This window comes from Dama dama, chromosome 23 (assembly GCF_033118175.1).
Source record: "Dama dama isolate Ldn47 chromosome 23, ASM3311817v1, whole genome shotgun sequence".
NCBI lineage: Eukaryota > Metazoa > Chordata > Mammalia > Artiodactyla > Cervidae > Dama > Dama dama.
Window position 1 is genome coordinate 34,993,737 of NC_083703.1, and position 12,686 is coordinate 35,006,422.

The following is a 12,686-nucleotide window of genomic DNA, read 5'->3' on the forward strand; positions in this document are numbered from 1 at the left end:
ATCTCTCAGCTTACAGGGGTCCTTGGTTGGCCAATTGAAATAGGTTTCACAGGAAGTTCATGTGCTCAACCTGATCGACAGCAAGGCTGACTTCCCTCCATTCACAATAGAAAATGTAAAAGGCCATTTTTGCACAAAGCCTTTTTCAGTCTCCTCTTTTACTGTGTATAGTCCAGAAGCAGTCAAATTTTCTAACTCTGGGAGCCTCCAGATTTCTGGATTCTCTGCTCCCTTTCAGTTTTGCTCTCAAACCTCTTATTTGTTTGTTGCCCATGCAGATTTCTTTCTTGTGAATTCTCAATAAATACAGTAAGTAATAATGTTATTCTAATGTTCTGTTTTCTGTCTCTTTTCCCTTACAGCTATAGTCTTAGTTGGGCTTCCCAGGTGGTACTAGTGGTAAAGAACTTGCTGCAATGCAGGGGATCTAAGGGACCCTGGTTCGATCCTTGGGTCGAGGGGTCGAGGAGGGCATGGCAATCAACTCCAGTATTCTTGCTTGGAGAATCTCATGGACAGAGGATCCTGGTGGGCTATAGTCCATGGGGTCCCAAAGAGTCAGACATGACTGAAGCGACTGAGCACACATGTGTAGGCTTAGTTAGACACTTGTTCTGCCTTTGAAGCTATCTCATGCATTTTCAGAAATTGAGGTACAATAATTTACATACAGTAAATACACAGCTTTCAGTTCAATGAGTTTTGACAATTGTATACACCCATGTAAACCACCACCAAGAATAAGATAGAGAACATTTCCATTATCCCCAATGCAAGCCGCTTTCTAGCTGTTTCACTTTGATGTGCTCCCTCTGAGGCAAAACCACTTTTATGACTTCTATCACCACGGATTCCTTTCTACAATCTAGTACTTGTATTAATATTGAAAGTTTTGTGACTGGGACTTCCCTGGTTATCCAGGGGTTAAGACTTTGCCTTTCAATGCAGGGGTTGCGAGTTTGATCTCTAGTTGGGGAGCTAAGATCCCACATGCCTCACAGTCAAAAAATCTAAACGTAAAAGAAAACAATATTGTAACAAATTCAATCAAGACTTTAAAAATGGTCCACATCAAAAAGAATTTTTTAAACAATTGATTATTTAAAAAAAGAAAATTTGTGACTGTGTGACATGACTGTTTCTATCTTTTCCTTGGTTTCTCTCTTTCCTGCTGCTGGGGCTTTAAGCAGTTCTCATCTATTTTAGATTTTTTGTTTGGCTTGCACTCCACTTAAAGGTAGCATTTTTTATGTTACTTGGGAAAAGCTAAGTGCTATAGTAAATGGACTACAAAAAACATACTAGCTTCAACCTAATTAAAATATATTTATTGCTAATGAGCAGTACACTGAACTCGTTCTTGATCAATAGGTGATGGTCTATATCTTGGACCTTTGAATCCTCCAGCAGCTGAGAAAGGAGCAGGAACCCACCATACCTGCTTCTGAAAAGCCTCAACCTGAGGTCTGACATTCAGTCCCCTTCCACTGACATTTCTTTGGGGAAAAACTATGCACAAGACCTCCTCTGGTACAAGGGAGAATGGTTTGGAATTGGAGACTCTGACTTGGCAGCTACTTGGCAATGACAGCTCCAGACCATGAACTGAAAGAAAGTTTGTTAATTGTCTACAGGTAACAAAGGTCAGTGTCAGAACTTTTATTTTCTTTTAGTGACATGATACTGTATTGCTTTTCTTTTTTTGTCATGTTAGTTTTTGTAGTATGTCTTTTTATGCTTTTCAAATAAACATTTTAGTATTAGAAAATTTTTAAAAATTGTATTGCAATCTCTACGATATAAATGTTCAAAGCAAAAGCAATTTATTTTCCTTACATTATTCTGGTGAAATTAAAATGATCACTGGCTATCAGCAGATATAATTTAACTCTTAGAAGATAAAGATCCATGATATCACCATGTCTATTCAGTATTGTACCAGAGATCCTAGCCAGTAGAGTAAAATGTTGCGGGTGGGTGAACCTAAAAAAAAAAAAAAGATATAGGAATGGGAAGGAAGAAAAAAATTGTCACTCTTGGTAAATGATATCATTGTCTATGTAGAAAATTTACAGAACTCTGCAGCTAAATTCTTAGCATTAACTAGAGAGTTTAGCAAGGTTTTTGGATACAAAATGAGTATAGAAAAGCCAGTTGCATTTCTGTGGACTGCCAACAAAAGCAAAACAGAGGAGGTAATTTTTAAGAACATTTTATTTTGAAATAATTAACATCCTATATAGCCATAGTTTAGCTTCTCATGCTAAGAAATTAACATTGATACAATAATGTTAACTGAACTGTGCCTTTATTCATATTTTCCTCAGTTTTTCTACCTGTGCCCTTTTTTCTCTTTCATGATTAAACCCCATGTAACTGTTAACTCTAGTCTATTTCAGTTTACATCAATTTCTTGCTCTTTTCTTTCTAGGACCTGGCACTTGGAAGGGCAGTGGTCTGATCTTTTGTAGAATGGACCTCAGTTGGGGTTTATGTGTGTGTAAGCACTCAGTCATGTCCGACTCTTTGTGATCCCATGGACTGTAGCCTGCCAGGCTCCTCTGTCCATGGGGATTCTCCAGCCAAGCATACTGGAGTGGGTAGCCATTCCCCTCCCTAGGGGATCTTCCCAGTTCAGGGATTGAACCTGGGTCTCCTGCATTGCAGGCATATTCTTTACCACCTGAGCCACCAGGGAAGGGGTTTGTCTGATGTTTTCTCATGATTGTATCACATCCTGTCCACATGACATCACTAGCGATGTTAATCTTCATCATTTGGTGTTGCCAGGTTTCTCCACAGCAGAGTTACTACAGAAAGGGAAATTTCAAAAATATACAGTTTTCAATAGAGGCACAATATAAACAGCATTTGAATAAATGTAGTGTCAACAACCTTTATTGACAAAGTTATAAACTTCTATTGAAATACATTAACTACAAACCAGTTTAATGGAGAGAAACACTGTATTAATGGATTCTAAAACTCAGTGTTACAAAGATGCTAATTCTCTCAATATACCTGGAATAAAATTCCTAACAGACTTTGGGGCTTTAACGTGACTACTACTAACAAAGGTCCGTATAGTCAAAGCTGTGGTTTTTCCAGTAGTCATGTATGGATGTGAGAGTTGGACCGTAAAGAAGACTGATGCTTTTGAACTGTGGTGTTGGAGAAGACTCTTGAGAGTCCCTTGGACTGCAAGGAGATCAAACCAGTCAATCCTAAAGGAAATCAATCCTGAATATTCATTGGAAGGACTGATGCTGAAGCTGAAACTCCAATACTTTGGATACTTGATATGAAGAGACAACTCATTGGAAAAGACCCTGATTCTGGGAAAGATTGAGGACAGGAGGATAAGGTGACAATGGGGGTCAAGATGGTTGGATAGAATCACTGACTCAATGGACATGAGTTTGAGTAAGCTCCGGGAGTTGGTGATGGACAGGGAGGCCTGGCATGTTGCAGTCAGTGGGGTCATTGTAATTCTGAACTATATGGTAAAGGAGTGGTCCAAAAATTGTGAAGGCAAAGTGTCTTTCTTGCCTTTTATTGTGACTTAATATGAAATTATAATAATTAAGCCAGTGTATGGTACAAAGATATACAAATTGGCCAATAGAAAGAATTGAGAATTCAGAAACAGATCCATCTATATATGGGGCCTAGATTTATAACAAAACTGGTATTATAGACCATTTGGGGAAAGGATGGACAGATTTTTCAGTGTATCAAGTTGGGGCAAGAGATGCTCATGTGAAAGAGTATGTTATTTAATTCCTATGTCATATCATACACAAAATGGGAAATGGTTCAATTATAAGTTACAAATGAATAGTTATAGTTAAGTTTAATTATAAAATTAGAGGGCTTGTCTGGTGGCTCAGACAGTAAAGAATCTGCCCACAATACGGGAAACTTAGGTTCGATCCCTGGGTTGGGATGATCCCCTGGAGGAGGGCATGGCAACCCACTCCAGTATTCTTGCCTGAAGAATCCGCCTGGGCAGAGGAGCCTGGTGGGCTGCAGTCCATGGGGTCGCAAAGAGTCGGACATGACTGAGCGACTAAGCACACACACACAAAGTCAGAAGCACAATTCAGAAAAAAACAGTTAAAGAAAAAACTACCAAAGGAATGTAAACAAGATTGGAAAGAGTGCAAAGGAAAAGAAATGACACACAAAAAAATGAGGTCATAGAGATGAGTGAGCCAAGTCAAATACACATTGAAAAGATGATGTAATACCTGTGATTTTCAAATATCAGTGTTTACAATATGCCAGAACTGCATCATTTATTAACTTTTTTTTTTATCCTCAATTACATGCCAGAAATCCAAAAGTGATCAGTTATTTCAGTGATCTGTCTACTGGCAACTCCATTACTCAGTCATTTTTGGAAAGCAAAGCGTTGGAAACATCTGACTTTGAAAGGGATTTATTTTCACTTTCTCAATTTGGGGAAGTTTATCAAAAAGGCTTAACTAAGGTTTACCAAATGACTATTTTATTTATTACTCTTTTACTTAGAGGCACCTTGTTTAGCCCAATCTACTTATAAAGTGTTATTTAGGAAAGTGAATTTTAATATATATTTACTAACATGCGGTGGATTTTTAGAGAAAGTTTTTGTCTTAACATGTATCTGAAATGTGCTTTTATCATCGGCACCTTGAAACTATAATGTACATCACTCAATTTAGGGAAAATGATTGCCATTTAATCTAATTGACATAGCTTAGTTGTCAATTTTAAACTCATCTTCCAAATCAGACTTCCTTCTGTCAGTAAAAATCCAACTTGATTTTTCAGCCCAAATAAATATATTAATGTATGTCTCCATGACAACCATCACACAGCTGAATTCTAATTCTAATATAGATAAATAGATAAGCACAGAGACTTACCACATGTTGCCTGGATACGGTGATACTGCTGCCTTCAAGATTTCTTGCTTTGCACTCACTAAAGTCTCCCAGAGTTGAGTTGTGTATCTTTTACAATAATAAAAGTATTGGAAGGTAAGGTCCTTAAGTAAAAACACTCTCACTACTGCTTTATTCTACTATGTTTCTGAATTTGTAATATACTAACATGGGCCCACATACTCTGTCCCTTAATAAAATATGTATGTTTTATGTATGATGGGGAGAGAGCAAATCCTTCTTGTGATGCTTTGATTAAAGGAGCATTTACAGGTTTGGCTTCCTGGAGGACTTTTACATTCCAGGGCAGTGCACTAGCCAGGATTAGTGAGTGGTCTTCATTCCTTTTGTAAAGTGGGTGATTCTGAAGGCGGGGTAGAGTAGAAGCCTGGCGTGGTACCTTAGCTTCAGGTACATTGCAGAAAGGATCAGTAATAGGACGATGAAGATCTGGAATTTGATTGCCTTTAAACAATCTGTGCCCACATATCTCTTAGTCATCATACGGTTCCAGTTTGTAGACTGTTGATACTGAAGACAGGAAGAGCAAGTCCATCATATTTGTAACTGTAAATGCAAGACACCCAAACTAATGAAAATAAATCCCATTTTTAGAGAGTAAGCTCTTCTGAAATAAAAGACAACTAGACCCTGCATATTCAAGGGGCATCCTGTGTGTCAGTACCGAGTAAAATTGCTGGACATCAGAGGTCAAGAGCCATTCCTTTTGGGAGCCAGGCAGATAGGTTGAAGTTTTTATAAGGGGGAAATTATATTGTCCTCAGCCTTCAATCAGTGCAAGAAAATGGAATATACTTTAAAGACTTGGAAGAAAAATTAAGTAACTTAGAGATTTTTATATCTGTCTAAACAATCCTCCAAGTAGAAGTCAACAGGCAAATAGTTTTGAACTTAAAATTTTTTCAAAAATTATTCCGTTGGGCCTTTATGAGGCAATAATAGAGAACAGATTTAAAAAACAAAAACAAAAAAACCGACTTTTCAGGATAAAGATGTATTTAGAGCTGCCAGAACAGGATCTGGCAAGACTTCGATTTCCTTGTCATAGAGTGGCGTGTGCATGCTCAGTTGCTCAGTTGTGTCTGACTCTTTGCGACTCTATGGCCTATATATAGCCCTCTAGGCTCCTCTGTCCATGGAATTTTCCAGGCAAGAATATGGAGTGGGTTGCCATTTCCTCCTCCAGAGGGTCTTCCCAACCCAGGGATTGTACCTGCATCTCCTGCATTGGCAGGCAGATTCTTTACTACTGAGCCACCTGGGAAGACTTCCTGATCCCAGTAGTAGAAGTTTTTTTATTATTTGTAACAGACTTTGACAGATAAACTCTGTGTCCTGATGGTATTACCTATGAGAGAACTTATATATTTCTCAGGCCTTTGGTTTTCTGAGAATTAGAAAAGAATCATGACTTTTCAGCAGTCTTATCACTGATGGAAAGGGCCTGAGACAGGATGTTTGAGAGGGTCAGCCTCATAAATATACTTGTTTGCATACATATCCAACTATTACAAGGATAAAGTAATTAATGTTTATGGTACCATTCTCTAAAGGTTAGTTCATGATGAAGTACAGATCTTGGGTATGGACTTTGCTGACACTGAATGCTTTTATTTAAAAAAAAAAAACTTTCTAAAATACATTGACTTTGCCTTTTTCTAGGTTAAACAAGTCAAATACCTTATACCTTGAGCACTTAATTTTGAAATCTCTAAATATGTTTGCGTTGGTTAGGAAAGTAAAATATAACACTGCTGTCCCTTTGAAACAAAACTACAAAGGTTTTGAGCTGAAGTAAGAAATAAGTATCTTCTGTTCTTTTTGAGAAGCATTATATATTTTTTCCAGTTGTCGAGAGATTCAGTCTTAAACTGAGTTTCCTACTGCCTATACTTTGGTATTTCTAGTCTCAACTTCTGTGGTTGATAGCAGGAGATGAGGAAAAATGCAAGTCTGTAATAAGTTTATCTGCAAGAGAAAAACAGTGCTCTTTGCTACTGAGACTGCAGTCAGGGTGTTGGATATTCAGGCCATGAATTGAGTTCTTCAGTTTGATTGCCCAGAGGAGGCCAACTCATATTCACAAAGCATACAGACCTGCCAGGTAGATGATGAAGCTTTATTAATTTTGCTTCCCTCAGAAGAAAAAAAGAATGGTGCAGCAACTTCTTGAGTAGAAAGTGCCTATGAAGGAAATAAAAATCAATCCAGAAAAATGTATGGACATCTAGAAAAGGAAAAAACAAAAAAGAACTGGAGTCATCTTTAGCCTAAGATCAACAATGAAAGAGGCTGAAGATCTTTTGTTTCTTTCATATGTTAGTATATCTGATGAAGGATGAAGGATCATTGATTTGAACAAGTTAAGTTTACCCAAATATGCTATATTTCTTGATCTTACTGTGAGCAACTTCTTGGATAAGGTTTCTTCAGAAGGTGTAGAAACACTTGACCAAAGAATTGTTAATGAGCCTAAGACTCTATTCCTCAGCAATGACTCAGTGGAAAAATTTAGAGCTTATTTCAGTGAGAAAATGTTCATCCTTAAGTAAGGTAGAAGTGGAAGAGGAAGAATATAAGCCAGCCATTGGTGTCAATAAAGAGGAGGAAGAGAGGCAAGTGAGGCGGAAAGTGGAAGAAAAGATGATAAAACCCAAAGGGCCTCAGACTCAGCCTTCTCCTAGTACTGATGAGGCAGAAAAAAATCAAGGAAATCACAGAAATGAAAAAGTTACGAAGCATTTTAAGTGAATAAGAAAATAACATTGATGAAGGAAAGTTAGTTTACCAAGGGCCACCCATGCAGCAGTCCATTGTGAAGGACACTAGGATCAAGACAATTCCAGATAAGAGTGGTCACATATTTAACCCCCTTCTTGCCCCATCACAGAATATACTTAAAGTGAGTGGATTAATGGAATTTTTCTGTTCCATTTCCATCATGTGTGTTCTTGGACTCTCTCCATTCCTTTATTTCACTGCCGAGTCACGGAGTCCTTGTCCCATTTTTAGAAGTTCTTGTTTTGCTTACTGTATAGAATATAAATAAATAATGAGTATTTTTTAATTGAGATTATCAATAACATACCTATTTCCCATTTTTAATAAAAGCACAACACCTAGGAATAAAATTAATCAAAGACATGCAAAAATTTCTGCTTTGGAAATAATAAAACATTACCGAGAAAAAGAAGCCTTGAATAAATGAAGCAGAATGACAGGTCTTGGATTGAAAGACTCAGTTAGATGACAGTTCTCCCCAAACTGAGCTATAGATTTAACTTAATTCCTATCATAATCCCACAGGTTTTGTTGTTGTTGTAAAATTAACAAACTGATTCTATAAGTTATATGGAAATGTAAAAGACTGAAAATATCCCATAAACAATTTCAAAATCATAGCTGAAGGAGTTGACTGCATAACATGACCATAAAGATATAATAACCAAGACAGTGTGGTGCTCCCATAAAGATCCACAGGCAGAGTGATGCAACTGAACAGAGAGGCCAGAAGAGACCCACAGTTACATGGTCGTTGGATTTCCAAGAAAGATCCAAAGCAACCCATTGGAGAAAGGAAAGTTTTTCAACAAATGGTGCTGGAATAACTGAATATCCATTGGAAAAAAAGGAATCAATTCCTATCTTGTACCATACACAAAAACTAATTTGAGATGGGTCATATTACTAAATGTAAAAACTCGAACCATAAAGGTTTTAGAAAGAAAGCATCAGAGAATATCTTCATGCTTTGAAAGTAGACAAAGATTTAAATCTAGAAAGCAATAACCATAGGGGAAAAAAATTATGACTTAGACTTTATCAGAATAAAAAAAAAAGCTTGGGCTTATCAAAAGACACTTATTGTTAAGGAAAAAAGATGAGCCACAGATTGGGGAAAATATATTCACAAAACTTATACTTGTCAAGGGACTACATAGGTAAAGAATTCATACAACTCCATAACAAAAGCACAGATGATCAGAAATGAAAAAGTGGGGTACGGGGACAAATGATTTGAAAAGACACTTTATAACACTAGCACTCCACAACGGAAGATATTGGGATGGTCAGTAAGCCTATATTCAGCGGGGAAATGATGAGCAAGTTAAAATGATGAGATGCCCAACAGCATGGCTGAAATTAAATAGCTTGGTAACACGAAATTTTAACAGGGATGTAGAGCAACTGAAAGTCTTTTACACTGTGCAGGAGGGTTAAATGGTACAATATCTTAGGAAAAAGATTTGGAAGTTTCTTAAAAAGCTAGATGTATACTTTCCTGATGACTCAGCAGTTCTACTCCTCGATACCTATCTACCCAAGAAAAAGGAAAATATAAGTTCACAAAATAAGATGTACACAAGAAGTACATAATATATGTAACTTCATTCATAATAGCCAAAAACTAGAGACAGCCCCCAGGTGTCCGTGAGTAAGAAAATGGATAAGCAGACTGGTGTACTCATAAAGTGGAGTACCACCCCAAGAGAAAGAAGGCGCTGATACCAGCAACAGCATGGATGAATCTCATCATACCTAACTGAAAGAAACCTTATTCAAAAGAATATATAGAGTGTTTCTCCATTTTTATGAAGGTTTAGAACAAGCAAAAGTTGTCTGTGAGAGAAAATAATAAGGGTGTTTGCATCCAGGGAATGGAGCAGGGAATGACTGGAATGTTTATGAAGGCAGTTTCTTTGAGGTGTGATTATGGTTTGGGTTATAAGATACATACATTTGTAAAAACTCATGGGATGGTACACTTATGATTGGTACATGTTGTATGCAGATTTTGCTTCAAAAGAGAGGGGGGAAAAACAGCTTTAAAAAATATTTCAAGGAGATACTATTTTATATCCTCCAGATTGGAGAAAGTGGTGGCAAGGCAGTGGGGCCCCCAACCCCTCTGACCCCTCTGGTGGTATCAGTTAGATCAACCGTGAAACAGTTTGTCAGTATTAACAACTTGTGCGTGTACAAACACAACAGTTCTACTCCGAGGGGTAAAAGCTGTTGCAAACATACACAAAGAAACTCTATGACAGTGTTCCTGAAAATCAGAAAGACCTTGGATAGCCATCAGCAGGAGAAGACGTAGATTGTCCCATATTGAAACATACCACCACAGATGAACCTCATGAACATATGAAAATGATATGATTTGAACTGAAATAATTCCATCCCAGATCTTGAAAAATCACACAGTAAAAAAATACCTATGGTAACACTAGAAAGGAAAGCAGGGGGATAAAGTTCAGGGTGTTTGGATAGAAGGCGTGGCAAGAAGGAGTGGGATTGGAATGGGAAAGGCCGAAAAACCAACTTCAGAGTTATTAGCAATGTTCTGTTCCCTGAACTCAGTAGTGGCAAGACAGGTGTTCATTTTATTAATTTTCTTTACAACTAACTTACACATATGTTAAAATGTTTGGTATATATATTTGATATTTAATAATAATTTCATGAAAGAGAATGTGATTTTTATTTTATTTTGAACCATATTTCTGTGTCCAGTTCAGTGTCACTGAGTACATTCACATTGCTGTGCCATTCTCACCATCATCCATTTTCCAAATTTTCACCTTCCTAAACAGAAACTCTGTACCCATCAAACACTGACTTCCCATCCTCCCCCTCCCCACCCCTGGCCCCTGGCATCTACCAGTATACTTTCTGACTCTGAACTTACCTATACTGGGTACCTCATATAAGTGGAATTGAGTAGCATTTGTCTGCATCTAATGTATAATGCATTTTTAAGGTTAACTTAGTATATGTCCTACAAACAGACTGTACCTTCTTTTTTTTTCCCTCTGTGCTCTACAGTAGACCCTAACAAGCAATCTATTTCATACATATTAGTGTATATATATGTTAATCCCGGTCTCCCAGTATCCATTTTAAAATCAAGTGATCTTTGAGCATTCTTTATTAGCAACAGTATAATACATACAATTTAAGAAGTTGTCATTCTGATATCATTAATTCAGTCATTTATTCAAATGTTTATCAAATGTTTGTACATAGCCTGATAGGGCTACGATATTGGTTAAGCCTTTATTTGGAGGCTAAGGTTTCAGAAAGTGAAAGTGAAAGTTGCTCAGTCATATCTGACTCTTTTCAACCCCAATGGACTGTACGGTCCATGGAATTCTCCAGGCCAGAATACTGGAGTGGGTAGCCTTTCCCTTCTCCAGGGGATCTTCCCAACCCAGGGCTCAAACCCAGGTCTCCCGCATTGCAGGCAGATTGTTCACCATCTGAGCCACCAGGGAAGCCCAAGAATACTAAAGTGGGTAGCCTATCCCTTCTCCAGGGGATCTTCCCAACCTAAGAATTGAACCGGTGTCTCCTGCATTACTGGTGGATTCTTTACCAACTGAGTTATCAGGGAAGTCCATGGTTTCAGAAGCTGTATCCTAAAATGAATTAGAAAAATGACTGAAATCTAAAATGATTACAGTCTTAAATAGGACAGTTTTGACCTCAGCCCCCTAATGCTAGTCCAGAGGACATCTGAAGACATGCTTTTAAAAATTGAAATGTCACCTCAGCTGATCATTGACCAGTCGTTAAATTTATCTTACAGTCAGGTTATGGAGAATGCCTCCCATAAGTTATCTTCTCAAAATGTAACTGTGATAAAAATTCTCAGGATGCTCTGGCTCACACTTAGACCTTGCTCTTCTGTTGAATCTTAAGCAGTTTGAAGGTATTTATGGATTTTTCATATCAGCATTTCCTACAAAAATTTGTGAGTAATTTTCATTAAATGAACTCACCAGAAAATAAATGTTGAACTCTGTAGCTCTAATGTGGTCCTAAATTCTTAGCCTAAAGTGAAAAGGGCTTACCCCAATCCTTTACTTTTTACAAGTGTTCAGACATTCCTTTGGATGCCAAATAATAAATTCATAGTGCTAGGTATCCAGCAAGATGACAGTCCAGTTGCCTATGTACAGTACTTAAATAAACCGATTGCAATTCCACAACCTTATTGCTCCATTTATCACAAGAAGTGCCAGAGTTCTGAAATCTTTTGTAAGGAGAGCAACTTTGCTTGTGTGAATTCTCACAGGAGTTACCAAGAATATTATGCCAATTCAATCCTAAGTATTGAAGTTAGAGTTCTAAATGACATTTAATAGTATGATTTATTTTCTATCTTAAACTTTATAGGTCACAAAAACAAGATCCTATCCTTTCATATTGCTTTTTATTGTTAAAGTGTCTGAGTGATGATAAAAATCTAAGCTTAAGAACTGCCAGATGATTTATGATATTTCATTTATTTTTCAAAGGATTGGGGTGTCACCAGTAAGCCCATTAGAATTGTAGGTTTAAAGTTCCTCGATTTTAAAAAAGACCAGCTGCATAAACAAGTGTGTTAGCTTTGTAATTTAATTCTGTGTGATTTTTTTTAATACTTCAAAGTTCCAAAGGAGGCAGCTTTTCTTAGGTCATAAATACTTATTTATGTCATTATGATTTCTAACTTTCAAGTACATTTCAAGATCTACTTTTTAAAATACTGATACGTTTTTATTGTGTTCTTTACAACCTCAAAACATTTCTCCTTCTGTCGACCTGAATCTGCCTTTCTTCATGGGCTGACATCAGAAACATGGAATGTGGATGAACTGGAGAAAAACTACTTTAAAAAAATCAGAATTCTGTAGTCAGGATGAATCATCTAAACTATCTTTTAGCGTGCGCTGTCAGCACCGTAAAGCT

At 37.2% G+C, this 12,686-nt stretch overlaps 1 protein-coding gene across 7 annotated transcripts in view; it reads left to right on the top strand.

Annotated features, from left to right (window-relative positions):
- The window catches only part of ZNF438 (zinc finger protein 438), a 184,512-nt gene that overhangs the window by 103,935 nt on the left and 67,891 nt on the right, over positions 1-12,686 (top strand). The window contains exon 4 of one of the 7 annotated variants that reach the window (XM_061126348.1): positions 1,372-1,643. The exons of the other annotated variants lie outside the window; for them this stretch is intronic. The gene's annotated coding sequence lies outside the window, so the exon portion shown is untranslated. The remainder of the gene's footprint in view (positions 1-1,371; positions 1,644-12,686) is intronic. 7 annotated transcript variants of the gene reach the window in all.